Source organism: Schistocerca gregaria, chromosome 2 (assembly GCF_023897955.1).
Source record: "Schistocerca gregaria isolate iqSchGreg1 chromosome 2, iqSchGreg1.2, whole genome shotgun sequence".
Taxonomy (NCBI): Eukaryota; Metazoa; Arthropoda; class Insecta; order Orthoptera; family Acrididae; genus Schistocerca; species Schistocerca gregaria.
The window spans coordinates 970,950,456-970,977,836 of record NC_064921.1 but is presented as its reverse complement, the minus strand read 5'-3'; the positions used below and the strand labels follow the sequence as shown (position 1 = coordinate 970,977,836).

Sequence of the window (27,381 nt, the reverse complement as noted above, 5' to 3'; positions counted from 1 at the left end):
TGTCGATTAGGTTAAAATATGCAAGTAGGAAGTGTCTGAAGTATGTCAGAGGACTGCTAAGTGTATTACGAGTCTTATCCTGCTGTCTGGTTCCATGGTGTAACGGTTAGCACTCTGGACTCTGAATCCAGCGATCCGAGTTCGAATCTCGGTGGAACCTTCGTTTAGTCTAAATTTTCTGTAATAAGAGTTTCTCGCTGAGGAAGTAGCAGCAATAGGCTCACGGCGTTAGTTTCTACGTTTGTGTAAAAAACGATGCGTCTATAAAACGGCCGAATATTGGTGCGACTTTGTGATCTATATAGAACATTAAACGAGTAATACCTGTAAGAGCAAGCAATTTTACGATAATTCGAAGAAATATCATTATCCCACGAAGGTTAAAAATCCCTTGATTATCAACTAGCTATTACAAGCTGAGCAAATGAATTTCCTTTAAAATAGGTTTAAAACATAGGGAGGTTCTGACTCAGTGGGCATTCTCTGGAGCCTCTTTGCTGATGAGATTAGAAAAACAGTCCTCTGGGCCGGATTTGAACCAGCGACCTATGGATAACTGTAAATCCTCCACTACATTCCACCGCTCTACCAACTGAGCTACCAGAGGCTCTGTATACATTCTTATTCCTACTCATTGCTTTACGTCCGTCCCTGTCTGCCGTCTGCACACACTGCTACTCAGCGCGGCCATATAGACGCACAGGAAATGCAATCATCGGCTGCAACTGCAAACATTGCCCAGATTAAGTTTTATAATGCTCGATGGTGTCGATTAGGTTAAAATATGCAAGTAGGAAGTGTCTGAAGTATGTCAGAGGACTGCTAAGTGTATTACGAGTCTTATCCTGCTGTCTGGTTACATGGTGTAACGGTTAGCACTCTGGACTCTGAATCCAGCGATCCGAGTTCGAATCTCGGTGGAACCTTCGTTTAGTCTAAATTTTCTGTAATAAGAGTTTCTCGCTGAGGAAGTAGCAGCAATAGGCTCACGGCGTTAGTTTCTACGTTTGTGTAAAAAACGATGCGTCTATAAAACGGCCGAATATTGGTGCGACTTTGTGACCTATATAGAACATTAAACGAGTAATACCTGTAAGAGCAAGCAATTTTACGATAATTCGAAGAAATATCATTATCCCACGAAGGTTAAAAATCCCATGATTATCAACTAGCTATTACAAGCTGAGCAAATGAATTTCCTTTAAAATAGGTTTAAAACATAGGGAGGTTCTGACTCAGTGGGCATTCTCTGGAGCCTCTTTGCTGATGAGATTAGAAAAACAGTCCTCTGGGCCGGATTTGAACCAGCGACCTATGGATAACTGTAAATCCTCCACTACAGTCCACCGCTCTACCAACTGAGCTACCAGAGGCTCTGTATACTTTCTTATTCCTACTCATTGCTTTACGTCCGTCCCTGTCTGCCGTCTGCACACACTGCTACTCAGCGCGGCCATATAGACGCACAGGAAATGCAATCATCGGCTGCAACTGCAAACATTGCCCAGATTTAGTTTTATAATGCTCGATGGTGTCGATTAGGTTAAAATATGCAAGTAGGAAGTGTCTGAAGTATGTCAGAGGACTGCTAAGTGTATTACGAGTCTTATCCTGCTGTCTGGTTCCATGGTGTAACGGTTAGCACTGTGGACTCTGAATCCAGCGATCCGAGTTCGAATCTCGGTGGAACCTTCGTTTAGTCTAAATTTTCTGTAATAAGAGTTTCTCGCTGAGGAAGTAGCAGCAATAGGCTCACGGCGTTAGTTTCTACGTTTGTGCAAAAAACGATGCGTCTATAAAACGGCCGAATATTGGTGCGACTTTGTGACCTATACAGAACATTAAACGAGTAATACCTGTAAGAGCAAGCAATTTTACGATAATTCGAAGAAATATCATTATCCCACGAAGGTTAAAAATCCCATGATTATCAACTAGCTATTACAAGCTGAGCAAATGAATTTCCTTTAAAATAGGTTTAAAACATAGGGAGGTTCTGACTCAGTGGGCATTCTCTGGAGCCTCTTTGCTGATGAGATTAGAAAAACAGTCCTCTGGGCCGGATTTGAACCAGCGACCTATGGATAACTGTGAATCCTCCACTACAGTCCACCGCTCTACCAACTGAGCTACCAGAGGCTCTGTATACTTTCTTATTCCTACTCATTGCTTTACGTCCGTCCCTGTCTGCCGTCTGCACACACTGCTACTCAGCGCGACCATATAGACGCACAGGAAATGCAATCATCGGCTGCAACTGCAAACATTGCCCAGATTAAGTTTTATAATGCTCGATGGTGTCGATTAGGTTAAAATATGCAAGTAGGAAGTGTCTGAAGTATGTCAGAGGACTGCTAAGTGTATTACGAGTCTTATCCTGCTGTCTGGTTCCATGGTGTAACGGTTAGCACTCTGGACTCTGAATCCAGCGATCCGAGTTCGAGTCTCGGTGGAACCTTCGTTTAGTCTAAATTTTCTGTAATAAGAGTTTCTCGCTGAGGAAGTAGCAGCAATAGGCTCACGGCGTTAGTTTCTACGTTTGTGTAAAAAACGATGCGTCTATAAAACGGCCGAATATTGGTGCGACTTTGTGATCTATATAGAACATTAAACGAGTAATACCTGTAAGAGCAAGCAATTTTACGATAATTCGAAGAAATATCATTATCCCACGAAGGTTAAAAATCCCTTGATTATCAACTAGCTATTACAAGCTGAGCAAATGAATTTCCTTTAAAATAGGTTTAAAACATAGGGAGGTTCTGACTCAGTGGGCATTCTCTGGAGCCTCTTTGCTGATGAGATTAGAAAAACAGTCCTCTGGGCCGGATTTGAACCAGCGACCTATGGATAACTGTAAATCCTCCACTACATTCCACCGCTCTACCAACTGAGCTACCAGAGGCTCTGTATACTTTCTTTTTCCTACTCATTGCTTTACGTCCGTCCCTGTCTGCCGTCTGCACACACTGCTACTCAGCGCGGCCATATAGACGCACAGGAAATGCAATCATCGGCTGCAACTGCAAACATTGCCCAGATTAAGTTTTATAATGCTCGATGGTGTCGATTAGGTTAAAATATGCAAGTAGGAAGTGTCTGAAGTATGTCAGAGGACTGCTAAGTGTATTACGAGTCTTATCCTGCTGTCTGGTTCCATGGTGTAACGGTTAGCACTCTGGACTCTGAATCCAGCGATCCGAGTTCGAATCTCGGTGGAACCTTCGTTTAGTCTAAATTTTCTGTAATAAGAGTTTCTCGCTGAGGAAGTAGCAGCAATAGGCTCACGGCGTTAGTTTCTACGTTTGTGTAAAAAACGATGCGTCTATAAAACGGCCGAATATTGGTGCGACTTTGTGACCTATATAGAACATTAAACGAGTAATACCTGTAAGAGCAAGCAATTTTACGATAATTCGAAGAAATATCATTATCCCACGAAGGTTAAAAATCCCATGATTATCAACTAGCTATTACAAGCTGAGCAAATGAATTTCCTTTAAAATAGGTTTAAAACATAGGGAGGTTCTGACTCAGTGGGCATTCTCTGGAGCCTCTTTGCTGATGAGATTAGAAAAACAGTCCTCTGGGCCGGATTTGAACCAGCGACCTATGGATAACTGTGAATCCTCCACTACAGTCCACCGCTCTACCAACTGAGCTACCAGAGGCTCTGTATACTTTCTTATTCCTACTCATTGCTTTACGTCCGTCCCTGTCTGCCGTCTGCACACACTGCTACTCAGCGCGGCCATATAGACGCACAGGAAATGCAATCATCGGCTGCAACTGCAAACATTGCCCAGATTTAGTTTTATAATGCTCGATGGTGTCGATTAGGTTAAAATATGCAAGTAGGAAGTGTCTGAAGTATGTCAGAGGACTGCTAAGTGTATTACGAGTCTTATCCTGCTGTCTGGTTCCATGGTGTAACGGTTAGCACTCTGGACTCTGAATCCAGCGATCCGAGTTCGAATCTCGGTGGAACCTTCGTTTAGTCTAAATTTTCTGTAATAAGAGTTTCTCGCTGAGGAAGTAGCAGCAATAGGCTCACGGCGTTAGTTTCTACGTTTGTGTAAAAAACGATGCGTCTATAAAACGGCCGAATATTGGTGCGACTTTGTGACCTATATAGAACATTAAACGAGTAATACCTGTAAGAGCAAGCAATTTTACGATAATTCGAAGAAATATCATTATCCCACGAAGGTTAAAAATCCCATGATTATCAACTAGCTATTACAAGCTGAGCAAATGAATTTCCTTTAAAATAGGTTTAAAACATAGGTTAGGTTCTGACTCAGTTGGCATTCTCTGGAGCCTCTTTGCTGATGAGATTAGAAAAACAGTCCTCTGGGCCGGATTTGAACCAGCGACCTATGGATAACTGTGAATCCTCCACTACAGTCCACCGCTCTACCAACTGAGCTACCAGAGGCTCTGTATACTTTCTTATTCCTACTCATTGCTTTACGTCCGTCCCGGTCTGCCGTCTGCACACACTGCTACTCAGCGCGGCCATATAGACGCACAGGAAATGCAATCATCGGCTGCAACTGCAAACATTGCCCAGATTAAGTTTTATAATGCTCGATGGTGTCGATTAGGTTAAAATATGCAAGTAGGAAGTGTCTGAAGTATGTCAGAGGACTGCTAAGTGTATTACGAGTCTTATCCTGCTGTCTGGTTCCATGGTGTAACGGTTAGCACTGTGGACTCTGAATCCAGCGATCCGAGTTCGAATGTCGGTGGAACCTTCGTTTAGTCTAAATTTTCTGTAATAAGAGTTTCTCGCTGAGGAAGTAGCAGCAATAGGCTCACGGCGTTAGTTTCTACGTTTGTGTAAAAAACGATGCGTCTATAAAACGGCCGAATATTGGTGCGACTTTGTGACCTATATAGAACATTAAACGAGTAATACCTGTAAGAGCAAGCAATTTTACGATAATTCGAAGAAATATCATTATCCCACGAAGGTTAAAAATCCCATGATTATCAACTAGCTATTACAAGCTGAGCAAATGAATTTCCTTTAAAATAGGTTTAAACATAGGGAGGTTCTGACTCAGTGGGCATTCTCTGGAGCCTCTTTGCTGATGAGATTAGAAAAACAGTCCTCTGGGCCGGATTTGAACCAGCGACCTATGGATAACTGTGAATCCTCCACTACAGTCCACCGCTCTACTAACTGAGCTACCAGAGGCTCTGTATACTTTCTTATTCCTACTCATTGCTTTACGTCCGTCCCTGTTTGCCGTCTGCACACACTGCTACTCAGCGCGGCCATATAGACGCACAGGAAATGCAATCATCGGCTGCAACTGCAAACATTGCCCAGATTAAGTTTTATAATGCTCGATGGTGTCGATTAGGTTAAAATATGCAAGTAGGAAGTGTCTGAAGTATGTCAGAGGACTGCTAAGTGTATTACGAGTCTTATGCTGCTGTCTGGTTCCATGGTGTAACGGTTAGCACTCTGGACTCTGAATCCAGCGATCCGAGTTCGAATCTCGGTGGAACCTTCGTTTAGTCTAAATTTTCTGTAATAAGAGTTTCTCGCTGAGGAAGTAGCAGCAATAGGCTCACGGCGTTAGTTTCTACGTTTGTGTAAAAAACGATGCGTCTATAAAACGGCCGAATATTGGTGCGACTTTGTGACCTATATAGAACATTAAACGAGTAATACCTGTAAGAGCAAGCAATTTTACGATAATTCGAAGAAATATCATTATCCCACGAAGGTTAAAAATCCCATGATTATCAACTAGCTATTACAAGCTGAGCAAATGAATTTCCTTTAAAATAGGTTTAAAACATAGGGAGGTTCTGACTCAGTGGGCATTCTCTGGAGCCTCTTTGCTGATGAGATTAGAAAAACAGTCCTCTGGGCCGGATTTGAACCAGCGACCTATGGATAACTGTAAATCCTCCACTACAGTCCACCGCTCTACCAACTGAGCTACCAGAGGCTCTGTATACTTTCTTATTCCTACTCATTGCTTTACGTCCGTCCCTGTCTGCCGTCTGCACACACTGCTACTCAGCGCGGCCATATAGACGCACAGGAAATGCAATCATCGGCTGCAACTGCAAACATTGCCCAGATTAAGTTTTATAATGCTCGATGGTGTCGATTAGGTTAAAATATGCAAGTAGGAAGTGTCTGAAGTATGTCAGAGGACTGCTAAGTGTATTACGAGTCTTATCCTGCTGTCTGGTTCCATGGTGTAACGGTTAGCACTGTGGACTCTGAATCCAGCGATCCGAGTTCGAATCTCGGTGGAACCTTCGTTTAGTCTAAATTTTCTGTAATAAGAGTTTCTCGCTGAGGAAGTAGCAGCAATAGGCTCACGGCGTTAGTTTCTACGTTTGTGTAAAAAACGATGCGTCTATAAAACGGCCGAATATTGGTGCGACTTTGTGACCTATATAGAACATTAAACGAGTAATACCTGTAAGAGCAAGCAATTTTACGATAATTCGAAGAAATATCATTATCCCACGAAGGTTAAAAATCCCATGATTATCAACTAGCTATTACAAGCTGAGCAAATGAATTTCCTTTAAAATAGGTTTAAAACATAGGTTAGGTTCTGACTCAGTTGGCATTCTCTGGAGCCTCTTTGCTGATGAGATTAGAAAAACAGTCCTCTGGGCCGGATTTGAACCAGCGACCTATGGATAACTGTGAATCCTCCACTACAGTCCACCGCTCTACCAACTGAGCTACCAGAGGCTCTGTATACTTTCTTATTCCTACTCATTGCTTTACGTCCGTCCCGGTCTGCCGTCTGCACACACTGCTACTCAGCGCGGCCATATAGACGCACAGGAAATGCAATCATCGGCTGCAACTGCAAACATTGCCCAGATTAAGTTTTATAATGCTCGATGGTGTCGATTAGGTTAAAATATGCAAGTAGGAAGTGTCTGAAGTATGTCAGAGGACTGCTAAGTGTATTACGAGTCTTATCCTGCTGTCTGGTTCCATGGTGTAACGGTTAGCACTGTGGACTCTGAATCCAGCGATCCGAGTTCGAATGTCGGTGGAACCTTCGTTTAGTCTAAATTTTCTGTAATAAGAGTTTCTCGCTGAGGAAGTAGCAGCAATAGGCTCACGGCGTTAGTTTCTACGTTTGTGTAAAAAACGATGCGTCTATAAAACGGCCGAATATTGGTGCGACTTTGTGACCTATATAGAACATTAAACGAGTAATACCTGTAAGAGCAAGCAATTTTACGATAATTCGAAGAAATATCATTATCCCACGAAGGTTAAAAATCCCATGATTATCAACTAGCTATTACAAGCTGAGCAAATGAATTTCCTTTAAAATAGGTTTAAACATAGGGAGGTTCTGACTCAGTGGGCATTCTCTGGAGCCTCTTTGCTGATGAGATTAGAAAAACAGTCCTCTGGGGCGTATTTGAACCAGCGACCTATGGATAACTGTAAATCCTCCACTACAGTCCACCGCTCTACCAACTGAGCTACCAGAGGCTCTGTATACTTTCTTATTCCTACTCATTGCTTTACGTCCGTCCCTGTCTGCCGTCTGCACACACTGCTACTCAGCGCGGCCATATAGACGCACAGGAAATGCAATCATCGGCTGCAACTGCAAACATTGCCCAGATTTAGTTTTATAATGCTCGATGGTGTCGATTAGGTTAAAATATGCAAGTAGGAAGTGTCTGAAGTATGTCAGAGGACTGCTAAGTGTATTACGAGTCTTATCCTGCTGTCTGGTTCCATGGTGTAACGGTTAGCACTGTGGACTCTGAATCCAGCGATCCGAGTTCGAATCTCGGTGGAACCTTCGTTTAGTCTAAATTTTCTGTAATAAGAGTTTCTCGCTGAGGAAGTAGCAGCAATAGGCTCACGGCGTTAGTTTCTACGTTTGTGTAAAAAACGATGCGTCTATAAAACGGCCGAATATTGGTGCGACTTTGTGACCTATATAGAACATTAAACGAGTAATACCTGTAAGAGCAAGCAATTTTACGATAATTCGAAGAAATATCATTATCCCACGAAGGTTAAAAATCCCATGATTATCAACTAGCTATTACAAGCTGAGCAAATGAATTTCCTTTAAAATAGGTTTAAAACATAGGTTAGGTTCTGACTCAGTTGGCATTCTCTGGAGCCTCTTTGCTGATGAGATTAGAAAAACAGTCCTCTGGGCCGGATTTGAACCAGCGACCTATGGATAACTGTGAATCCTCAATTACAGTCCACCGCTCTACCAACTGAGCTACCAGAGGCTCTGTATACTTTCTTATTCCTACTCATTGCTTTACGTCCGTCCCGGTCTGCCGTCTGCACACACTGCTACTCAGCGCGGCCATATAGACGCACAGGAAATGCAATCATCGGCTGCAACTGCAAACATTGCTCAGATTAAGTTTTATAATGCTCGATGGTGTCGATTAGGTTAAAATATGCAAGTAGGAAGTGTCTGAAGTATGTCAGAGGACTGCTAAGTGTATTACGAGTCTTATCCTGCTGTCTGGTTCCATGGTGTAACGGTTAGCACTCTGGACTCTGAATCCAGCGATCCGAGTTCGAATCTCGGTGGAACCTTCGTTTAGTCTAAATTTTCTGTAATAAGAGTTTCTCGCTGAGGAAGTAGCAGCAATAGGCTCACGGCGTTAGTTTCTACGTTTGTGTAAAAAACGATGCGTCTATAAAACGGCCGAATATTGGTGCGACTTTGTGACCTATATAGAACATTAAACGAGTAATACCTGTAAGAGCAAGCAATTTTACGATAATTCGAAGAAATATCATTATCCCACGAAGGTTAAAAATCCCATGATTATCAACTAGCTATTACAAGCTGAGCAAATGAATTTCCTTTAAAACAGGTTTAAACATAGGGAGGTTCTGACTCAGTGTGCATTCTCTGGAGCCTCTTTGCTGATGAGATTAGAAAAACAGTCCTCTGGGCCGGATTTGAACCAGCGACCTATGGATAACTGTGAATCCTCCACTACAGTCCACCGCTCTACCAACTGAGCTACCAGAGGCTCTGTATACTTTCTTATTCCTACTCATTGCTTTACGTCCGTCCCTGTTTGCCGTCTGCACACACTGCTACTCAGCGCGGCCATATAGACGCACAGGAAATGCAATCACCGGCTGCAACTGCAAACATTGCCCAGATTAAGTTTTATAATGCTCGATGGTGTCGATTAGGTTAAAATATGCAAGTAGGAAGTGTCTGAAGTATGTCAGAGGACTGCTAAGTGTATTACGAGTCTTATCCTGCTGTCTGGTTCCATGGTGTAACGGTTAGCACTGTGGACTCTGAATCCAGCGATCCGAGTTCGAATCTCGGTGGAACCTTCGTTTAGTCTAAATTTTCTGTAATAAGAGTTTCTCGCTGAGGAAGTAGCAGCAATAGGCTCACGGCGTTAGTTTCTACGTTTGTGTAAAAAACGATGCGTCTATAAAACGGCCGAATATTGGTGCGACTTTGTGACCTATATAGAACATTAAACGAGTAATACCTGTAAGAGCAAGCAATTTTACGATAATTCGAAGAAATATCATTATCCCACGAAGGTTAAAAATCCCATGATTATCAACTAGCTATTACAAGCTGAGCAAATGAATTTCCTTTAAAATAGGTTTAAAACATAGGGAGGTTCTGACTCAGTGGGCATTCTCTGGAGCCTCTTTGCTGATGAGATTAGAAAAACAGTGCTCTGGGCCGGATTTGAACCAGCGACCTATGGATAGGTGTGAATCCTCCACTACAGTCCACCGCTCTACCAACTGAGCTACCAGAGGCTCTGTATACTTTCATATTCCTACTCATTGCTTTACGTCCGTCCCTGTCTGCCGTCTGCACACACTGCTACTCAGCGCGGCCATATAGACGCACAGGAAATGCAATCATCGGCTGCAACTGCAAACATTGCCCAGATTAAGTTTTATAATGCTCGATGGTGTCGATTAGGTTAAAATATGCAAGTAGGAAGTGTCTGAAGTATGTCAGAGGACTGCTAAGTGTATTACGAGTCTTATCCTGCTGTCTGGTTCCATGGTGTAACGGTTAGCACTCTGGACTCTGAATCCAGCGATCCGAGTTCGAATCTCGGTGGAACCTTCGTTTAGTCTAAATTTTCTGTAATAAGAGTTTCTCGCTGAGGAAGTAGCAGCAATAGGCTCACGGCGTTAGTTTCTACGTTTGTGTAAAAAACGATGCGTCTATAAAACGGCCGAATATTAGTGCGACTTTGTGACCTATATAGAACATTAAACGAGTAATACCTGTAAGAGCAAGCAATTTTACGATAATTCGAAGAAATATCATTATCCCACGAAGGTTAAAAATCCCATGATTATCAACTAGCTATTACAAGCTGAGCAAATGAATTTCCTTTAAAATAGGTTTAAAACATAGGGAGGTTCTGACTCAGTGGGCATTCTCTGGAGCCTCTTTGCTGATGAGATTAGAAAAACAGTCCTCTGGGCCGGATTTGAACCAGCGACCTATGGATAACTGTGAATGCTCCACTACAGTCCACCGCTCTACCAACTGAGCTACCAGAGGCTCTGTATACTTTCATATTCCTACTCATTGCTTTACGTCCGTCCCTGTCTGCCGTCTGCACACACTGCTACTCAGCGCGGCCATATAGACGCACAGGAAATGCAATCATCGGCTGCAACTGCAAACATTGCCCAGATTAAGTTTTATAATGCTCGATGGTGTCGATTAGGTTAAAATATGCAAGTAGGAAGTGTCTGAAGTATGTCAGAGGACTGCTAAGTGTATTACGAGTCTTATCCTGCTGTCTGGTTCCATGGTGTAACGGTTAGCACTCTGGACTCTGAATCCAGCGATCCGAGTTCGAATCTCGGTGGAACCTTCGTTTAGTCTAAATTTTCTGTAATAAGAGTTTCTCGCTGAGGAAGTAGCAGCAATAGGCTCACGGCGTTAGTTTCTACGTTTGTGTAAAAAACGATGCGTCTATAAAACGGCCGAATATTGGTGCGACTTTGTGACCTATACAGAACATTAAACGAGTAATACCTGTAAGAGCAAGCAATTTTACGATAATTCGAAGAAATATCATTATCCCACGAAGGTTAAAAATCCCATGATTATCAACTAGCTATTACAAGCTGAGCAAATGAATTTCCTTTAAAATAGGTTTAAAACATAGGGAGGTTCTGACTCAGTGGGCATTCTCTGGAGCCTCTTTGCTGATGAGATTAGAAAAACAGTGCTCTGGGCCGGATTTGAACCAGCGACCTATGGATAGGTGTGAATCCTCCACTACAGTCCACCGCTCTACCAACTGAGCTACCAGAGGCTCTGTATACTTTCATATTCCTACTCATTGCTTTACGTCCGTCCCTGTCTGCCGTCTGCACACACTGCTACTCAGCGCGACCATATAGACGCACAGGAAATGCAATCATCGGCTGCAACTGCAAACATTGCCCAGATTAAGTTTTATAATGCTCGATGGTGTCGATTAGGTTAAAATATGCAAGTAGGAAGTGTCTGAAGTATGTCAGAGGACTGCTAAGTGCATTACGAGTCTTATCCTGCTGTCTGGTTCCATGGTGTAACGGTTAGCACTCTGGACTCTGAATCCAGCGATCCGAGTTCGAATCTCGGTGGAACCTTCGTTTAGTCTAAATTTTCTGTAATAAGAGTTTCTCGCTGAGGAAGTAGCAGCAATAGGCTCACGGCGTTAGTTTCTACGTTTGTGTAAAAAACGATGCGTCTATAAAACGGCCGAATATTGGTGCGACTTTGTGACCTATATAGAACATTAAACGAGTAATACCTGTAAGAGCAAGCAATTTTACGATAATTCGAAGAAATATCATTATCCCACGAAGGTTAAAAATCCCTTGATTATCAACTAGCTATTACAAGCTGAGCAAATGAATTTCCTTTAAAATAGGTTTAAAACATAGGGAGGTTCTGACTCAGTGGGCATTCTCTGGAGCCTCTTTGCTGATGAGATTAGAAAAACAGTTCTCTGGGCCGGATTTGAACCAGCGACCTATGGATAACTGTGAATCCTCCACTACAGTCCACCGCTCTACCAACTTTTTTTTTTATTATCAGATTGACTTGGTATATTTCACGAGAATTCAGACAACCATAGTCAAATCATCATTTAATATTAGCTGCAAAAAGAAAATCAACAAATTAGGTGAAACACAAATAAAACATTTCTTCTGAAGGGGAAGACCAACCCGTTACCCCACCCGTATGAATTTTGGGTGTATATATATACATGCAAAAAGAGAGAGAAAAAAAAATTACGAAAAAATACAACAAGGGAGGGGACTCGAGCTCAGGGAAGAAACAAGAATCACAGGGGAACTTAACCAACCCCTTGACGGTTAAACACAAGAAAAAGCATATTCGGTAAAAGCGTTCGGTATTGTGGTAACCGCTGCCATTTCCAATGCGCAGTTGACAAATAATGGTGAAAAACGCGGGGATCTGGGTCATTACCGCCTTCAATGACGTAATGGACATAGTAACCCAAGAGCCAGACAATCGTGTTCGTTTTTGTCTGAGGAAAATAAGAGATGTCCGGATGTAAGAAGATGTCGTCTGGGAATGCGGTTTCAGGCCCTCTAGTAAGAAAAGCTAATTGACGGCGGACCCAGAGCCAATGATCCCGTCCGCAAGCAACTAGCCTGTGAAGTAAGGTGTCAGTTTGATGACATTCCTCACACTGATCAGTCGGACGAAGGCCAATACGAAAAAGACGATCACCAGTAGGTATCAGACGGTAAATGACCTTATACCACGTTGAAACAATCTCCATCGGCAAAATGGGAAGACTAAGATGAGACCAGACCGTTTTCCATGACGTTGACGGGGAAGCAAGTTCAACAGAAGAAGGGAAACATGCTGTACCCCGACGGATTTGTAGCATGTTGGTAGTAATATGCGTCATAGAAAGTATATCAGCACCCAGAATACCGACAAGTACAAAGTATTCACGAATGTGCCGCAATTTAGGATTAATCCGTCCAACATCAACAGGAGGGGTCAGACTGGCCGGCCGGAGGCGGGAAAGTAAACGAGAGGTGACTGAATGCGGAGCCCGCGTACAGGTTAAAACATTGCGGCGGGCAAATAATATGGACGTCTTCACTTTGATATCTGAAAGACCCAATCCTCCAAGCTTCCGAGGCCTGGCCACAACTTCATACCGGACACGGAAGACATGGCGGCGCCACAGAAATCGACTAGACAGCTGTTTCAGCCTGCGAGCCATCATCGCGGGAAGCGGGAAGACCTGCGCAACGTAGTATATTTTACTGAAGACATAGGTCTCTAAAACCCGTGCCTTGTGAAGGAGGCTAAGGGAACGGCGGTCATGTTCAAGGATCGCCCCGTGAACACGACTCGTAACCTCGCGCCAATTTAGTGCCGCCATTTTGATCGGATTACGATCCACTATGATCCCCAAGGTCTTATGGCGATCGACAACCGTCGCCCAAGGAATGACGACATGATCAAAGCCTTTCAACGGCAGGAACGTGCACTTGCGATCATTAATGCGAGCACCAGCAAGACCACAAAATGAATCCAAGGTATCCTTAAGCCGCGGTATATCCTCGGCATGTCCTACTAAAACCATGACGTCATCGGCGTATGCACGGACTGCAAAAATTTCCCCCAATATATTCCAGCCACGTAAGTGCATGGTGAGATGGCGAAGTAAGGGCTCTAAGGATAGAACAAAAAGTGACATGGATAAGGGGCTTCCCTGGGGTAACCCCCGTCTGATCGATATCCGGGGGGTAGGGTGACCGTTCACAATCACCGAGACACTGATACCGGTAAAAAGATTAGTTAAGACTTGTCGAGCATCATTATTAAAGCCGACAGCGGTGAGCACTCTCGATAAAAAATCATGGCTGACGCGATCGAACGCTTTTTGGAAATCAAGAAAAAGCAAAGCCCCTGGGATATTAGCGGCAGCCGCCACCGAGATTACATCGCGACATTCGAGAACGGAAGTCAGTATCGTGCGTCCAGGCACACAGCTTTGGTGGGCGGCAATAATGGTATCGAGCAGCTTAGAGAGACGGATATTAATTGCTCGAGCGACAAGTTTATAATCAAAGTTAAGGAGAGTAATAGGACGGAGGGAATCAATTGCCGGTCGACCTGTGGATTTCGGGAGGAGGACCATTCTGCCTTCCTGAAAAGGAGCAGGAAATGAGACTCCCCGCATCACTTCATTTACCATTGACGTTAAGGTGTCACCAATGAGCGGCCAAAATTGAACATAGAACTCCTTAGGAATACCATCTAATCCAGGCGACTTGCGGGACTGCGATCCTGCAACAACATCATATATGTCATCCTTCTGAAAGGGACGCAGAAAGGCGTCGTTTAATTGAGGAGTGACGACGCGAGGCAGCAAGGAGGTAAAGTCGTCAAGAGAGGTTTCCGCCGGGACATGAGTATCGTACAGATCAGTAAAATAGGTGTAAACGAAGTCAGAAATGTCACGGTGAGAGGTGAACACGCGGCCGTCAGCGGTTGTGAGGGAGGCAAGGCACCCACGTTTCCGGCGCGACCGTAAACGGACTAGATGGTAGAGTGACGTCAGTTCCTCTTGTACAAGGGAACGTGGTTGAGACCTCGTCCGCAGGCCCTCCATTTGAATGCGTTTGAGCTGCAGCAATTTGGCTTTGATGAGCTGTATATCAGTAACCCGGAGGGGAGCATGCGTAGCAGTATCGTACAGTTGACGTAAGACAGAATAGTAAAATTCTTGCGTTCGTCGATCTTCTGCCACCTTCGCAGCCCCAAAACGCATGAGAGCCCTACGGATGTGTGGTTTTGCATACAGTGTCCACCATGCCACGATAGACGGGTACCGGTCCATAGTACGAGAACAACGAGTCCAAATGTCCTCCAGGACGATACCAAGGGAGGTATCTTGCAAATACGCGATATTGAGCATCCAAGGAGGACGAAACAATTTTACCGGTTGTCGCTCGTAATTAAATGTAACGGCTACAGCGCAATGATCAGTAAAACAGGCTGGTATCACATCAACAGCCAGAAGTTGCCCACACAAGGAATCGGAAAGGTAAAAGCGATCGAGGCGACTGCTAGACGTGGGAGTAAAGTAGGTATGTCGCACAAGTGTAGGATAGCGAGAAACCCACACGTCACGCAGGTGCAAGGAGCGCACAAGGTCGTCGAGTTCTTTACTGAAATTAAAATTAGGAGACTGATCTACCGGCCGTAGAACACAATTGAAGTCCCCACCTAAAATTATCTTTGTCGGGGATTTACGAAGCAGGTAAATGACTTCTTCTTTATAGAAACGCGAGCGTGCGGTAGTACAACCCGAACCAGAAGGGGCATAAAGAAGGAGTAAACTGAGATCATAAAACGTGCACCCGATCCCCCTTCCACTGTCGAGTACTTCGAAATTCATCAACGGAATGCCTTCTCTATAAAACAAGGCAGTGCCCGTAGAAAGTTCGGAAGCGACATTAAAAAACGTCGAGAACCCAGGAATGGAAAACTGGTCGAATAGGACTTCCTGTAAAAAAACAACATCTGCCCCAGACTGATAGATAAACTGTCGCAAAGCGGCGAGCCGAAGCTCAGAACATATTCTGTTAATATTCAGAGTAAGAAATGTATATGCTTGCATGGAACTTCAACCTAGAAAGAAAAACAAAGATCGGTAGAGAGCGGTCAGCTGACGGAGCAGCATACAAGTAATCATACCAGAAACAAGCGCTGAACCACAGAGAGAAAAACTACGAAACAGAACCCTCATCTTCCCACTGCTTTTTCTTCGGCCGTGATGCGGCTCTCCGTGGTTGTTTACGGATTCGACTGCGGCTCCGCGGTGCCGACGCTGCAGCGTTCGGCTGCGTGGGAGCATCATGTAGACATTCCGTGTCAGATTGCGAGAGAGAGGCCTCTACATCCCACTCGTCCGCAGACATGGGTTCACGGTGGGACAGTTGGTGAATAACAACGGGATCCACTGGCTCTGGAGAATCAATCAGTTGTTTGATGGGAGGAGGCTGTGACCCAGAGGGGGCGACAGAAATTCCAGAAGGGGGATGCGAAACAGAGTCAATAGGAGAAGTGTCAGAGAGCACCGGAGAAGACACGTGGCAACCAGAAGCAGGTTCCGTCACGGGCGTCTCCGAAGAGGCTGCCGCGGTAGCAGGAACAACGTCAGATAAGGTGTCAGGGAGCTTCTGCAAAGGCGTGATAGCACCTGTGGCTTCCTCATCCACGATTTCCGACTGAGAAAGAGAGTCCTTTACCGGAGGCCCATCGGAAGGGCGAGCCAATAAGGAAGATTCATCAGCCGCATCATCCTGTGTTCGCCGACGCTTGTTGTGAGAAATCAGCGCGGGAACATCGGAATTAAGGGCAGCAACATCCCTACTCAAGGACAACGGGGGAAAATCACGGCCGTTGTCGGGCAACGGATCACTGCGTCCCTCAGTAACAGTGAGCGATTCAGTCCGAGATCCTTGTGGGAGAAGATCAGCTAAAGTCAATTTTTTACGCTGTTCGTATGTAGGTTTTAATACCACCACACGCCGCGGACAATTAGTACGGAAATGACCAGTTTCATTACAATAATAACATGTTCCTTCCTGGCCACTGTACGTGATATGGACCCTATAACCACATACCTGTAGGTGAGAAGGAATAGGTTTTTTGACCACCATTTCCACCGACCGAATACCACTATATACCTGTAAGCGGTGCTGAGCAGACCAGCGTTCCTTTCGAATCTGGCGTACGTCCCCATAAGGAAGCAAAACGGACTTCAGAAAAGAGTCGTCAACCTCGGGCGGAAGGTTAAATACCCGAACATTCGTATATATCACTTCTGCATTTGCCAAGAGAACCATACTAGTGGAACCATCACGGTGCGTAAAGGGTACCTGAGAACCATGACGAGAAAGTAGCCTATCAACCTGGAGCGGGTCAAGAAACTTAACAAAAAACACATATAATTCGCTGTCGAAATATGCGGTATGCACCTGATCAGTAGTGACCTTAACTGTATCGACTAACCAGTCATGTATCTCCAAAGAACCGGGCTGGACGTGACGCGTGGATTTGTCAAAGGTAAAACTGACTGTACCTGTACGCGGAACTTTCGTGGGAACCATGGTGGACATCACGGCGAGAGACGACGCCGCGACAGGAAGGGCCGCACGAACACCAAACACCAGCCGACAACGAGCGATGCGACGCGCACGGAGACCAACACGGCACTAAACTGACAGGAGGAAAACACGCTGCGCTACGGTAGAGGCGGAACTAAGAGCACGACCTAGTCGGCCGACGCGCGAAGCGAGAATACGTTCAACTGAGCTACCAGAGGCTCTGTATACTTTCTTATTCCTACTCATTGCTTTACGTCCGTCCCTGTTTGCCATCTGCACACACTGCTACTCAGCGCGGCCATATAGACGCACAGGAAATGCAATCATCGGCTGCAACTGCAAACATTGCCCAGATTAAGTTTTATAATGCTCGATGGTGTCGATTAGGTTAAAATATGCAAGTAGGAAGTGTCTGAAGTATGTCAGAGGACTGCTAAGTGTATTACGTGTCTTATCCTGCTGTCTGGTTCCATGGTGTAACGGTTAGCACTCTGGACTCTGAATCCAGCGATCCGAGTTCGAATCTCGGTGGAACCTTCGTTTAGTCTAAATTTTCTGTAATAAGAGTTTCTCGCTGAGGAAGTAGCAGCAATAGGCTCACGGCGTTAGTTTCTACGTTTGTGTAAAAAACGATGCGTCTATAAAACGGCCGAATATTGGTGCGACTTTGTGACCTATATAGAACATTAAACGAGTAATACCTGTAAGAGCAAGCAATTTTACGATAATTCGAAGAAATATCATTATCCCACGAAGGTTAAAAATCCCATGATTATCAACTAGCTATTACAAGCTGAGCAAATGAATTTCCTTTAAAATAGGTTTAAACATAGGGAGGTTCTGACTCAGTGGGCATTCTCTGGAGCCTCTTTGCTGATGAGATTAGAATAACAGTCCTCTGGGCCGGATTTGAACCAGCGACCTATGGATAACTGTGAATCCTCCACTACAGTCCACCGCTCTACCAACTGAGCTACCAGAGGCTCTGTATACTTTCTTATTCCTACTCATTGCTTTACGTCCGTCCCTGTTTGCCGTCTACACACACTGCTACTCAGCGCGGCCATATAGACGCACAGGAAATGCAATCATCGGCTGCAACTGCAAACATTGCCCAGATTAAGTTTTATAATGCTCGATGGTGTCGATTAGGTTAAAATATGCAAGTAGGAAGTGTCTGAAGTGTGTCAGAGGACTGCTAAGTGTATTACGAGTCTTCTCCTGCTGTCTGGTTCCATGGTGTAACGGTTATCACTCTGGACTCTGAATCCAGCGATCCGAGTTCGAATCTCGGTGGAACCTTCGTTTAGTCTAAATTTTCTGTAATAAGAGTTTCTCGCTGAGGAAGTAGCAGCAATAGGCTCACGGCGTTAGTTTCTACGTTTGTGTAAAAAACGATGCGTCTATAAAACGGCCGAATATTGGTGCGACTTTGTGACCTATACAGAACATTAAACGAGTAATACCTGTAAGAGCAAGCAATTTTACGATAATTCGAAGAAATATCATTATCCCACGAAGGTTAAAAATCCCATGATTATCAACTAGCTATTACAAGCTGAGCAAATGAATTTCCTTTAAAATAGGTTTAAAACATAGGGAGGTTCTGACTCAGTGGGCATTCTCTGGAGCCTCTTTGCTGATGAGATTAGAAAAACAGTCCTCTGGGCCGGATTTGAACCAGCGACCTATGGATAACTGTGAATCCTCCACTACAGTCCACCGCTCTACCAACTGAGCTACCAGAGGCTCTGTATACTTTCTTATTCCTACTCATTGCTTTACGTCCGTCCCTGTCTGCCGTCTGCACACACTGCTACTCAGCGCGACCATATAGACGCACAGGAAATGCAATCATCGGCTGCAACTGCAAACATTGCCCAGATTAAGTTTTATAATGCTCGATGGTGTCGATTAGGTTAAAATATGCAAGTAGGAAGTGTCTGAAGTATGTCAGAGGACTGCTAAGTGTATTACGAGTCTTATCCTGCTGTCTGGTTCCATGGTGTAACGGTTAGCACTCTGGACTCTGAATCCAGCGATCCGAGTTCGAATCTCGGTGGAACCTTCGTTTAGTCTAAATTTTCTGTAATAAGAGTTTCTCGCTGAGGAAGTAGCAGCAATAGGCTCACGGAGTTAGTTTCTACGTTTGTGTAAAAAACGATGCGTCTATAAAACGGCCGAATATTGGTGCGACTTTGTGACCTATATAGAACATTAAACGAGTAATACCTGTAAGAGCAAGCAATTTTACGATAATTCGAAGAAATATCATTATCCCACGAAGGTTAAAAATCCCTTGATTATCAACTAGCTATTACAAGCTGAGCAAATGAATTTCCTTTAAAATAGGTTTAAACCATAGGTTAGGTTCTGACTCAGTGGGCATTCTCTGGAGCCTCTTTGCTGATGAGATTAGAAAAACAGTCCTCTGGGCCGGATTTGAACCAGCGACCTATGGATAACTGTGAATCCTCCACTACAGTCCACCGCTCTACCAACTGAGCTACCAGAGGCTCTGTATACTTTCTTATTCCTACTCATTGCTTTACGTCCGTCCCTGTCTGCCGTCTGCACACACTGCTACTCAGCGCGGCCATATAGACGCACAGGAAATGCAATCATCGGCTGCAACTGCAAACATTGCCCAGATTAAGTTTTATAATGCTCGATGGTGTCGATTAGGTTAAAATATGCAAGTAGGAAGTGTCTGAAGTATGTCAGAGGACTGCTAAGTGTATTACGAGTCTTATCCTGCTGTCTGGTTCCATGGTGTAACGGTTAGCACTCTGGACTCTGAATCCAGCGATCCGAGTTCGAATCTCGGTGGAACCTTCGTTTAGTCTAAATTTTCTGTAATAAGAGTTTCTCGCTGAGGAAGTAGCAGCAATAGGCTCACGGCGTTAGTTTCTACGTTTGTGTAAAAAACGATGCGTCTATAAAACGGCCGAATATTGGTGCGACTTTGTGACCTATATAGAACATTAAACGAGTAATACCTGTAAGAGCAAGCAATTTTACGATAATTCGAAGAAATATCATTATCCCACGAAGGTTAAAAATCCCATGATTATCAACTAGCTATTACAAGCTGAGCAAATGAATTTCCTTTAAAATAGGTTTAAAACATAGGGAGGTTCTGACTCAGTGGGCATTCTCTGGAGCCTCTTTGCTGATGAGATTAGAAAAACAGTCCTCTGGGCCGGATTCGAACCAGCGACCTATGGATAACTGTGAATCCTCCACTACAGTCCACCGCTCTACCAACTGAGCTACGAGAGGCTCTGTATACTTTCTTATTCCTACTCATTGCTTTACGTCCGGCCCTGTCTGCCGTCTGCACACACTGCTACTCAGCGCGGCCATATAGACGCACAGGAAATGCAATCATCGGCTGCAACTGCAAACATTGCCCAGATTAAGTTTTATAATGCTCGATGGTGTCGATTAGGTTAAAATATGCAAGTAGGAAGTGTCTGAAGTATGTCTGAGGACTGCTAAGTGTATTACGAGTCTTATCCTGCTGTCTGGTTCCATGGTGTAACGGTTAGCACTCTGGACTCTGAATCCAGCGATCCGAGTTCGAATCTCGGTGGAACCTTCGTTTAGTCTAAATTTTCTGTAATAAGAGTTTCTCGCTGAGGAAGTAGCAGCAATAGGCTCACGGCGTTAGTTTTCTACGTTTGTGTAAAAAACGATGCGTCTATAAAACGGCCGAATATTGGTGCGACTTTGTGACCTATATAGAACATTAAACGAGTAATACCTGTAAGAGCAAGCAATTTTACGATAATTCGAAGAAATATCATTATCCCACGAAGGTTAAAAATCGCATGATTATCAACTAGCTATTACAAGCTGAGCAAATGAATTTCCTTTAAAATAGGTTTAAAACATAGGGAGGTTCTGACTCAGTGGGCATTCTCTGGAGCCTCTTTGCTGATGAGATTAGAAAAACAGTCCTCTGGGCCGGATTTGAACCAGCGACCTATGGATAACTGTGAATCCTCCACTACAGTCCACCGCTCTACCAACTGAGCTACCAGAGGCTCTGTATACTTTCTTATTCCTACTCATTGCTTTACGTCCGTCCCTGTCTGCCGTCTGCACACACTGCTACTCAGCGCGGCCATATAGACGCACAGGAAATGCAATCATCGGCTGCAACTGCAAACATTGCCCAGATTAAGTTTTATAATGCTCGATGGTGTCGATTAGGTTAAAATATGCAAGTAGGAAGTGTCTGAAGTATGTCAGAGGACTGCTAAGTGTATTACGAGTCTTATCCTGCTGTCTGGTTCCATGGTGTAACGGTTAGCACTGTGGACTCTGAATCCAGCGATCCGAGTTCGAATGTCGGTGGAACCTTCGTTTAGTCTAAATTTTCTGTAATAAGAGTTTCTCGCTGAGGAAGTAGCAGCAATAGGCTCACGGCGTTAGTTTCTACGTTTGTGTAAAAAACGATGCGTCTATAAAACGGCCGAATATTGGTGCGACTTTGTGACCTATATAGAACATTAAACGAGTAATACCTGTAAGAGCAAGCAATTTTACGATAATTCGAAGAAATATCATTATCCCACGAAGGTTAAAAATCCCATGATTATCAACTAGCTATTACAAGCTGAGCAAATGAATTTCCTTTAAAATAGGTTTAAAACATAGGGAGGTTCTGACTCAGTGGGCATTCTCTGGAGCCTCTTTGCTGATGAGATTAGAAAAACAGTCCTCTGGGCCGGATTTGAACCAGCGACCTATGGATAACTGTGAATCCTCCACTACTGTCCACCGCTCTACCAACTGAGCTACCAGAGGCTCTGTATACTTTCTTATTCCTACTCATTGCTTTACGTCCGTCCCTGTCTGCCGTCTGCACACACTGCTACTCAGCGCGGCCATATAAACGCACAGGAAATGCAATCATCGGCTGCAACTGCAAACATTGCCCAGATTAAGTTTTATAATGCTCGATGGTGTCGATTAGGTTAAAATATGCAAGTAGGAAGTGTCTGAAGTATGTCAGAGGACTGCTAAGTGTATTACGAGTCTTATCCTGCTGTCTGGTTCCATGGTTTCTGGCTTTAGCCGTCGCCGCGGTCGGACGTGCTTGTTGTTTACTCCGCGTACGTTAGCGCTATCGCCGGTGTTTGGTGTTTACGTGAAGTTAGCTGTACATTTTCGCTGTTATTTTTTGAGTGGTGTCTCTGATAAGTGTTTTTATAGTGCTTTCGTCCGTTCCACGTTTCGTGCTTCGCCGCAATTTCGGTTGTTGCCGGAATTTCGTCGGAACCGGCGACCATGTCTGACACCGTCAGGAAGAATACTTTAGTCTTCTCGTTCGAGAAAGGAACACGGCCGGTCCAACCCACTGCGCTGGAAATCCACGATTGGCTGACTGAGGTAATCGGTATTAATTCTGACTCTGTTCATACCACGCAATTAGATGCTGAAAAATACTGTGTTTTTGTTAAATTTCTGAACTCAGTGACAGTCGATAAGTTGCTTGCAAAATGGGGTAATTCCGTCGAATTTGTTCATCGAGACGGTTCAAAAAGTAATGTCTCTGTACGAAAAGCTGATATCATGTACACCAATGTCAGGATTTTGAATGTTCCAATTGAAATTGATAATCAGTTGATCAAGGACGCTCTATCTAAATATGGCGAAGTTAAATCTATCTATAACGAAAGATGGTCGAAGCTATACAAGATACAGTGTTTTAATGGCATTAGATCCGTTGAAATGGAGGTGAAAGCCAACATTCCGTCCCATATATCCGTTGCAGGCCATAAAGCACATGTTGTGTATTCTGGTCAGGAGCGCACGTGCAATATTTGCAATGAGACAGGTCATTTCCGACAAGATTGTCCGCGCCGTGTTTTTGTTCTTAGGAACAATCTAACACAGCGTCAAAAACTGACCCTCAGCGATGTCTTACCAAATAGCACTTCCCTTCTTTCGGTTAACGACAGTGGTGCATGTACTTCTGCAGTGCCCGCCATAACTACTACGGAGTTCCCTCCCCTGAGCGTCATTACATCACACCCTTCTGTTCCCGATTGCGATCTCCAGAATAAGAAGCGACCGTTGGAAACGACCGATGACGGCTCGGACGGCGAGTCCGCCCGTAATTCGCCTTCCACCCGCAAGCAGAAGCAGTGTAATGCGGATGTGCTCGAGGAAACAAACAGTACATGTATTGACGTGACGACAGCCGCTGAGGCAACCCGGCCGCTGTCGGCGGCTGAACAGGTACAAACGGTCCACGGAGGGGACGCAGTAACGATTGTCGCGGAGACGGAAGAGGCGCACTCCGAAGCACAAGCGATGACGGAGCGGAACCCAACTCAAGAACTTACAGACCCCCAAACCGCCGACTCAGTCAGTGCTCTGGAGCTAGTGACGGAAGAACAAGGAAATGGCACTCGTAAAAAGGACGCTGTTGAGGCAGCTTCGGTCACAACGGTGGTAAAGATAGACAATCCGAATGACGGCGCGTTGAACCAAGATGTCCGAAGACGCCGACTCAAACCGCTACCTACTCTCAAAGCTTCCCGTAACCAAAGCAAACAACAACCAGCACAAGAGGAAGCGACGGCCAAGAACGTCTTGTATGAAATCATCACGGAAAGACCTAAGGAGGTACCTTCAAGTGACATTAGTGATGCAAAGCCCCTCGGTAAAACTAAAACCCGAGATGTTCGGAATCCTGCACCAAAATGAGGCTGTAAGATGAAAAAAAAAAAAAGGGATTTTGTTGAACCAGTTTCATTTCTAATTGTACTACTGTCTTAGTCATATTTCAGAGGAACCAGATGAAGTGTTTACCGAGCTTCAAATACTGACTATTCTTTTAGATGTTTGTTTAAGCGGAGTCGTTTCTCTCTTCTAGAAGCTGCACATCTCTTTTCTTTTTTTTTATTAATATTTTGTTATCTTTTTAATCCCTTATTTACTTTTTATGCAAACTAAATGTCCCAGGCATATACAATTACGACTCTCAATATTAACAGGATTACATCCGTGACTAAAGTTACAGCGCTCAAGGATTATTTATATGAGTCAGGGACGGACATTGCTTTCCTACAGGAAGTAGTGCTGACTAATCTTACAGTGCCTGGATATTTGGCGATTTTAAATGTCTCACTTGACACCAACGTCGGTACAGCAATTTTAGTCAGGGAGGGGATTCCTGTCTCGGATATCGAGAGGTTGGACTCCGGCAGAGCGATAGGTATAAAAGTCTTTGGTTCTACCCTTATCAATCTGTATGCCCCTTCTGGCACATCCAATAGAATGGAAAGAGCACAGTTCTATAAAGAAGAAATCATTTATTTATTACGGAAAAACCCAAAAGATCTTATAATAGGCGGTGATTTTAATTGTGTGATAAATAAGAAAGACCAGGTTCCGAATTTTAATAACTGCAGTGAACTGAAGCGTTTCGTCACTGTTTTACAGCTTAAAGATGCTTGGGAAATAATGTATCCCACTTTTGTGGCATTTACATTCCTAGGTCCTCACTCACGTAGCAGGATCGACAGACTCTACATATCGCAAAGTCTAGTTAGCTCCTTCATTAAAGCAGAGACGATTCCAGTTTACTTTTCTGATCATAGCTCCGTGCTAGCTTCCATCAACCTTACTGCGCAACCCACTCGCCGTTTTAGAAGTTCATGGCACCTTAATACGTCACTGATGCAGGACGACGGATTAGAAGAAAGTTTGACAGAAGCGTGGGCATTGTGCCTCCGCTCTGCAGATAGACACGTCTCAGTACTAGACTGGTGGTGCAACAGGGCAAAGCCTAAACTGAGAAAAGTTCTCATCCAGTATAGTGTACAACGATCGAAAGACTTGAAAAATTCCATCGAATTTTATTATACCATGCTGCGAAATTTATATGAGCAGGCAAACACTTCCAACGTCCGTCTGGCAGATATCAAGCAAACTAAGGCCAAATTGCTCAGTCTTAAAAGACAGCAGATGGAGGGTCTGAAATTAAAATCCAAGGCTAAGGCAGTCGTGGAGGATGAACATGCTTCCTTGTACCATCTACTGAAGCACGAAAGAAACAGGAGACGCACCTTCATTGATGGACTTCAGTCTGAAACTGGCGAGACACTCACGACTCAGAGAGACATCGTCAATGCAGTGCACAAATATTACGAAGACCTATACACTGCCAACCCGGTATGTGAAGAGTCCTTCGATGAGTTCCTTAGTTACATAGCTCCACAGGTCTCGGACGAGGAAAACGAAGACCTTCTCGTTGAGTGTACTAACGAAGATATCCACAGAATCATCTGCAAATCTCCTCTGAGGAAATCGCCGGGACCGGATGGTTTGTCTGTTGAATTTTATAAACGATACTGGCCACTGATTGGTGACATGTTTACCCGAATGACGAACGAGGTGCTTCAGGGAAAGCATTTACCTGCTGTTTTTAAAGAGAGCACAATAGTACCAATCCCAAAAAATGCTGCAAAAAGAAACCTCAACAACTTTCGTCCTATCTCCCTGTTAAACTCTGATTATAAAATCATCGGCAGAATTTTAAACAACAGACTCTCTCAGTTGGCCAAAAAGATAGTAAGTCCATACCAGTCCTGTGTGCCTACCAAGAGCATTTTCAAAAGCATAGCTGAATATAGAGATATAATTGCCATCACTGCTGTGACCACCATAAAATGTGCTATCATGTTTATTGACTTCCAGAAAGCATTTGATCGTGTGGATCATAGATTCCTTAGTGCCACACTGAACAAAATAGGTTTTAATGAGCGAGTCGTAAGTGTGATCAGCAATGTTGCAACAGGCATCAGCGCTTGTATATCAGTTAACTGCCAGAGGACAAAGCAGATTCAGATCAGGCGCGGCGTTCCTCAAGGAAGCCCCCTCTCCATGTTCCTATTCGTGCTTTCCTTAGAACCTTTCCTCCGCAGTGTTCATGCCACTCTAACTGGCATCACATTATCTGGTCACCGAACAGTCATAAACGCCTATGCCGATGATGTCGGAGTCGTCCTGCGAAATCCCGACGACATTTTGAAATTGGAAACGCTAATTAAAAAGTACTGTAGAGTCTCCGGAGCAGGTGTCAACGCAAACAAAAGCAAACTCCTAAACCTGCGGGGTTTTCAACATACCACCTTAGCCTGGGCCACAATGGTCACCCAATGCAAAGCACTAGGAATAACACTGACACCTTGTCCGTTAAAAATGGCAGCTATCAATTGGAGAAATACGTCGGGACAACTTCTTGGAACAACAAGAGAAAACCTCCACCGTAACTTGAACCAAGTTCAGAGGGTGATTTTCATTAACCACTGCATTCTCTCCAGGAGTTACTTTATAGCACAGATCTTCCCACTACCGAAAATGATTGGAAAAAAGATAATGTCTACCATTGCCAGCTATCTTTGGAGAGGGGATATATTCAGAGTCGACGCAAAAACTGCGACCTTAGATCCCAGGAATGGAGGTTTGGGGTTAGTTGACATCAGAAATAAGGCGTCTGCGCTTTTTATAAAAAGGACCGCCACTATCCTTAGCGACCACGCTGATAGCATTACAACTAAATTATTTGAAGTTGTCAGGCCTGCCAGTTTACAGGCGCCGGTGAATGTGCAAAAAATAAATAACCGGCTCCAGTACGTTCGTGTATATTTTGTGGAATTCAGCTATCTCGGCGGTGTCATCATCAACTCACGACGGATCACGGCCCGCGATATTCTGTCCCATCGAAAGAAAATGGAGGGGAGAAACAAATTGGAAAGTAAATACCCACACACTGATTGGGACGCCATATGGAAAAATATTAATATGCGTGGTCTACCATCGGACGTCAAGTCAGCGTGGTATAAAACAGTGAATGAGACCGTAAGCACCAATGAAAGGTTACATGCAATCGGCGTTAGCGACACGAACCTATGTCTCAAATGTAAATTGATCGACACGTTAGTGCACAGATTCACGTGCGGTGGCAATCTACAACTCTGTAATTGGATTAGGGAACAACTGGCTTTTCTTACGAGATCTTCGGTGGAAAATTTTCCCCCTGTTACATTCCTCAGGCCTCAGACTTGCTATTTTCCAGCAGCAAAAAACAACTCGGTCCATTGGTTAATGGGACACTATGTGAATTACGTAATTAATCACCTGGGAAATGACAATTCCACTGATTTTTACATGTACTTGAAGTGTGC

The 27,381-nt window shown here is 44.2% G+C and overlaps 40 non-coding genes across 40 annotated transcripts; 19 read left to right on the top strand and 21 right to left on the bottom strand.

Annotated features, from left to right (window-relative positions):
• The first annotated feature begins 88 nt into the window (after window positions 1-88).
• Window positions 89-160, top strand: Trnaq-cug (transfer RNA glutamine (anticodon CUG)). Its single transcript has one exon. It is a non-coding gene; the product is annotated as a tRNA-Gln (tRNA).
• A 358-nt stretch (window positions 161-518) lies between these two features.
• Window positions 519-607, bottom strand: Trnay-gua (transfer RNA tyrosine (anticodon GUA)). The gene is given in 2 exon segments: window positions 519-554; window positions 571-607. It is a non-coding gene; the product is annotated as a tRNA-Tyr (tRNA).
• Window positions 608-854: 247 nt separating this feature from the next.
• On the top strand, window positions 855-926 carry Trnaq-cug (transfer RNA glutamine (anticodon CUG)). Its single transcript has one exon. It is a non-coding gene; the product is annotated as a tRNA-Gln (tRNA).
• A 358-nt stretch (window positions 927-1,284) lies between these two features.
• On the bottom strand, window positions 1,285-1,373 carry Trnay-gua (transfer RNA tyrosine (anticodon GUA)). Its single transcript is given in 2 exon segments — window positions 1,285-1,320; window positions 1,337-1,373. It is a non-coding gene; the product is annotated as a tRNA-Tyr (tRNA).
• Window positions 1,374-1,620: 247 nt separating this feature from the next.
• On the top strand, window positions 1,621-1,692 carry Trnaq-cug (transfer RNA glutamine (anticodon CUG)). Its single transcript has one exon. It is a non-coding gene; the product is annotated as a tRNA-Gln (tRNA).
• A 358-nt stretch (window positions 1,693-2,050) lies between these two features.
• Window positions 2,051-2,139, bottom strand: Trnay-gua (transfer RNA tyrosine (anticodon GUA)). Its single transcript is given in 2 exon segments — window positions 2,051-2,086; window positions 2,103-2,139. It is a non-coding gene; the product is annotated as a tRNA-Tyr (tRNA).
• A 247-nt stretch (window positions 2,140-2,386) lies between these two features.
• Trnaq-cug (transfer RNA glutamine (anticodon CUG)) lies at window positions 2,387-2,458 on the top strand. Its single transcript has one exon. It is a non-coding gene; the product is annotated as a tRNA-Gln (tRNA).
• A 358-nt stretch (window positions 2,459-2,816) lies between these two features.
• On the bottom strand, window positions 2,817-2,905 carry Trnay-gua (transfer RNA tyrosine (anticodon GUA)). The gene is given in 2 exon segments: window positions 2,817-2,852; window positions 2,869-2,905. It is a non-coding gene; the product is annotated as a tRNA-Tyr (tRNA).
• A 247-nt stretch (window positions 2,906-3,152) lies between these two features.
• Trnaq-cug (transfer RNA glutamine (anticodon CUG)) lies at window positions 3,153-3,224 on the top strand. Its single transcript has one exon. It is a non-coding gene; the product is annotated as a tRNA-Gln (tRNA).
• A 358-nt stretch (window positions 3,225-3,582) lies between these two features.
• Trnay-gua (transfer RNA tyrosine (anticodon GUA)) lies at window positions 3,583-3,671 on the bottom strand. The gene is given in 2 exon segments: window positions 3,583-3,618; window positions 3,635-3,671. It is a non-coding gene; the product is annotated as a tRNA-Tyr (tRNA).
• Window positions 3,672-3,918: 247 nt separating this feature from the next.
• On the top strand, window positions 3,919-3,990 carry Trnaq-cug (transfer RNA glutamine (anticodon CUG)). The gene has a single exon. It is a non-coding gene; the product is annotated as a tRNA-Gln (tRNA).
• A 359-nt stretch (window positions 3,991-4,349) lies between these two features.
• On the bottom strand, window positions 4,350-4,438 carry Trnay-gua (transfer RNA tyrosine (anticodon GUA)). The gene is given in 2 exon segments: window positions 4,350-4,385; window positions 4,402-4,438. It is a non-coding gene; the product is annotated as a tRNA-Tyr (tRNA).
• A 676-nt stretch (window positions 4,439-5,114) lies between these two features.
• Trnay-gua (transfer RNA tyrosine (anticodon GUA)) lies at window positions 5,115-5,203 on the bottom strand. Its single transcript is given in 2 exon segments — window positions 5,115-5,150; window positions 5,167-5,203. It is a non-coding gene; the product is annotated as a tRNA-Tyr (tRNA).
• Window positions 5,204-5,450: 247 nt separating this feature from the next.
• On the top strand, window positions 5,451-5,522 carry Trnaq-cug (transfer RNA glutamine (anticodon CUG)). Its single transcript has one exon. It is a non-coding gene; the product is annotated as a tRNA-Gln (tRNA).
• Window positions 5,523-5,880: 358 nt separating this feature from the next.
• On the bottom strand, window positions 5,881-5,969 carry Trnay-gua (transfer RNA tyrosine (anticodon GUA)). The gene is given in 2 exon segments: window positions 5,881-5,916; window positions 5,933-5,969. It is a non-coding gene; the product is annotated as a tRNA-Tyr (tRNA).
• A 247-nt stretch (window positions 5,970-6,216) lies between these two features.
• Trnaq-cug (transfer RNA glutamine (anticodon CUG)) lies at window positions 6,217-6,288 on the top strand. The gene has a single exon. It is a non-coding gene; the product is annotated as a tRNA-Gln (tRNA).
• A 359-nt stretch (window positions 6,289-6,647) lies between these two features.
• On the bottom strand, window positions 6,648-6,736 carry Trnay-gua (transfer RNA tyrosine (anticodon GUA)). Its single transcript is given in 2 exon segments — window positions 6,648-6,683; window positions 6,700-6,736. It is a non-coding gene; the product is annotated as a tRNA-Tyr (tRNA).
• A 676-nt stretch (window positions 6,737-7,412) lies between these two features.
• Trnay-gua (transfer RNA tyrosine (anticodon GUA)) lies at window positions 7,413-7,501 on the bottom strand. The gene is given in 2 exon segments: window positions 7,413-7,448; window positions 7,465-7,501. It is a non-coding gene; the product is annotated as a tRNA-Tyr (tRNA).
• A 247-nt stretch (window positions 7,502-7,748) lies between these two features.
• On the top strand, window positions 7,749-7,820 carry Trnaq-cug (transfer RNA glutamine (anticodon CUG)). The gene has a single exon. It is a non-coding gene; the product is annotated as a tRNA-Gln (tRNA).
• Window positions 7,821-8,179: 359 nt separating this feature from the next.
• On the bottom strand, window positions 8,180-8,268 carry Trnay-gua (transfer RNA tyrosine (anticodon GUA)). The gene is given in 2 exon segments: window positions 8,180-8,215; window positions 8,232-8,268. It is a non-coding gene; the product is annotated as a tRNA-Tyr (tRNA).
• A 247-nt stretch (window positions 8,269-8,515) lies between these two features.
• Trnaq-cug (transfer RNA glutamine (anticodon CUG)) lies at window positions 8,516-8,587 on the top strand. The gene has a single exon. It is a non-coding gene; the product is annotated as a tRNA-Gln (tRNA).
• A 357-nt stretch (window positions 8,588-8,944) lies between these two features.
• On the bottom strand, window positions 8,945-9,033 carry Trnay-gua (transfer RNA tyrosine (anticodon GUA)). The gene is given in 2 exon segments: window positions 8,945-8,980; window positions 8,997-9,033. It is a non-coding gene; the product is annotated as a tRNA-Tyr (tRNA).
• Window positions 9,034-9,280: 247 nt separating this feature from the next.
• Window positions 9,281-9,352, top strand: Trnaq-cug (transfer RNA glutamine (anticodon CUG)). The gene has a single exon. It is a non-coding gene; the product is annotated as a tRNA-Gln (tRNA).
• Window positions 9,353-9,710: 358 nt separating this feature from the next.
• Trnay-gua (transfer RNA tyrosine (anticodon GUA)) lies at window positions 9,711-9,800 on the bottom strand. Its single transcript is given in 2 exon segments — window positions 9,711-9,746; window positions 9,763-9,800. It is a non-coding gene; the product is annotated as a tRNA-Tyr (tRNA).
• A 246-nt stretch (window positions 9,801-10,046) lies between these two features.
• Window positions 10,047-10,118, top strand: Trnaq-cug (transfer RNA glutamine (anticodon CUG)). The gene has a single exon. It is a non-coding gene; the product is annotated as a tRNA-Gln (tRNA).
• A 358-nt stretch (window positions 10,119-10,476) lies between these two features.
• Window positions 10,477-10,565, bottom strand: Trnay-gua (transfer RNA tyrosine (anticodon GUA)). Its single transcript is given in 2 exon segments — window positions 10,477-10,512; window positions 10,529-10,565. It is a non-coding gene; the product is annotated as a tRNA-Tyr (tRNA).
• Window positions 10,566-10,812: 247 nt separating this feature from the next.
• Trnaq-cug (transfer RNA glutamine (anticodon CUG)) lies at window positions 10,813-10,884 on the top strand. Its single transcript has one exon. It is a non-coding gene; the product is annotated as a tRNA-Gln (tRNA).
• Window positions 10,885-11,242: 358 nt separating this feature from the next.
• Window positions 11,243-11,332, bottom strand: Trnay-gua (transfer RNA tyrosine (anticodon GUA)). Its single transcript is given in 2 exon segments — window positions 11,243-11,278; window positions 11,295-11,332. It is a non-coding gene; the product is annotated as a tRNA-Tyr (tRNA).
• Window positions 11,333-11,578: 246 nt separating this feature from the next.
• Window positions 11,579-11,650, top strand: Trnaq-cug (transfer RNA glutamine (anticodon CUG)). Its single transcript has one exon. It is a non-coding gene; the product is annotated as a tRNA-Gln (tRNA).
• A 5,988-nt stretch (window positions 11,651-17,638) lies between these two features.
• On the top strand, window positions 17,639-17,710 carry Trnaq-cug (transfer RNA glutamine (anticodon CUG)). Its single transcript has one exon. It is a non-coding gene; the product is annotated as a tRNA-Gln (tRNA).
• A 357-nt stretch (window positions 17,711-18,067) lies between these two features.
• Window positions 18,068-18,156, bottom strand: Trnay-gua (transfer RNA tyrosine (anticodon GUA)). The gene is given in 2 exon segments: window positions 18,068-18,103; window positions 18,120-18,156. It is a non-coding gene; the product is annotated as a tRNA-Tyr (tRNA).
• A 247-nt stretch (window positions 18,157-18,403) lies between these two features.
• Window positions 18,404-18,475, top strand: Trnaq-cug (transfer RNA glutamine (anticodon CUG)). Its single transcript has one exon. It is a non-coding gene; the product is annotated as a tRNA-Gln (tRNA).
• Window positions 18,476-18,833: 358 nt separating this feature from the next.
• On the bottom strand, window positions 18,834-18,922 carry Trnay-gua (transfer RNA tyrosine (anticodon GUA)). The gene is given in 2 exon segments: window positions 18,834-18,869; window positions 18,886-18,922. It is a non-coding gene; the product is annotated as a tRNA-Tyr (tRNA).
• Window positions 18,923-19,169: 247 nt separating this feature from the next.
• On the top strand, window positions 19,170-19,241 carry Trnaq-cug (transfer RNA glutamine (anticodon CUG)). Its single transcript has one exon. It is a non-coding gene; the product is annotated as a tRNA-Gln (tRNA).
• Window positions 19,242-19,600: 359 nt separating this feature from the next.
• Window positions 19,601-19,689, bottom strand: Trnay-gua (transfer RNA tyrosine (anticodon GUA)). Its single transcript is given in 2 exon segments — window positions 19,601-19,636; window positions 19,653-19,689. It is a non-coding gene; the product is annotated as a tRNA-Tyr (tRNA).
• A 247-nt stretch (window positions 19,690-19,936) lies between these two features.
• Window positions 19,937-20,008, top strand: Trnaq-cug (transfer RNA glutamine (anticodon CUG)). Its single transcript has one exon. It is a non-coding gene; the product is annotated as a tRNA-Gln (tRNA).
• A 358-nt stretch (window positions 20,009-20,366) lies between these two features.
• Window positions 20,367-20,455, bottom strand: Trnay-gua (transfer RNA tyrosine (anticodon GUA)). The gene is given in 2 exon segments: window positions 20,367-20,402; window positions 20,419-20,455. It is a non-coding gene; the product is annotated as a tRNA-Tyr (tRNA).
• Window positions 20,456-20,702: 247 nt separating this feature from the next.
• On the top strand, window positions 20,703-20,774 carry Trnaq-cug (transfer RNA glutamine (anticodon CUG)). The gene has a single exon. It is a non-coding gene; the product is annotated as a tRNA-Gln (tRNA).
• A 359-nt stretch (window positions 20,775-21,133) lies between these two features.
• Window positions 21,134-21,222, bottom strand: Trnay-gua (transfer RNA tyrosine (anticodon GUA)). Its single transcript is given in 2 exon segments — window positions 21,134-21,169; window positions 21,186-21,222. It is a non-coding gene; the product is annotated as a tRNA-Tyr (tRNA).
• A 677-nt stretch (window positions 21,223-21,899) lies between these two features.
• Trnay-gua (transfer RNA tyrosine (anticodon GUA)) lies at window positions 21,900-21,988 on the bottom strand. The gene is given in 2 exon segments: window positions 21,900-21,935; window positions 21,952-21,988. It is a non-coding gene; the product is annotated as a tRNA-Tyr (tRNA).
• Window positions 21,989-27,381: the final 5,393 nt, after the last annotated feature.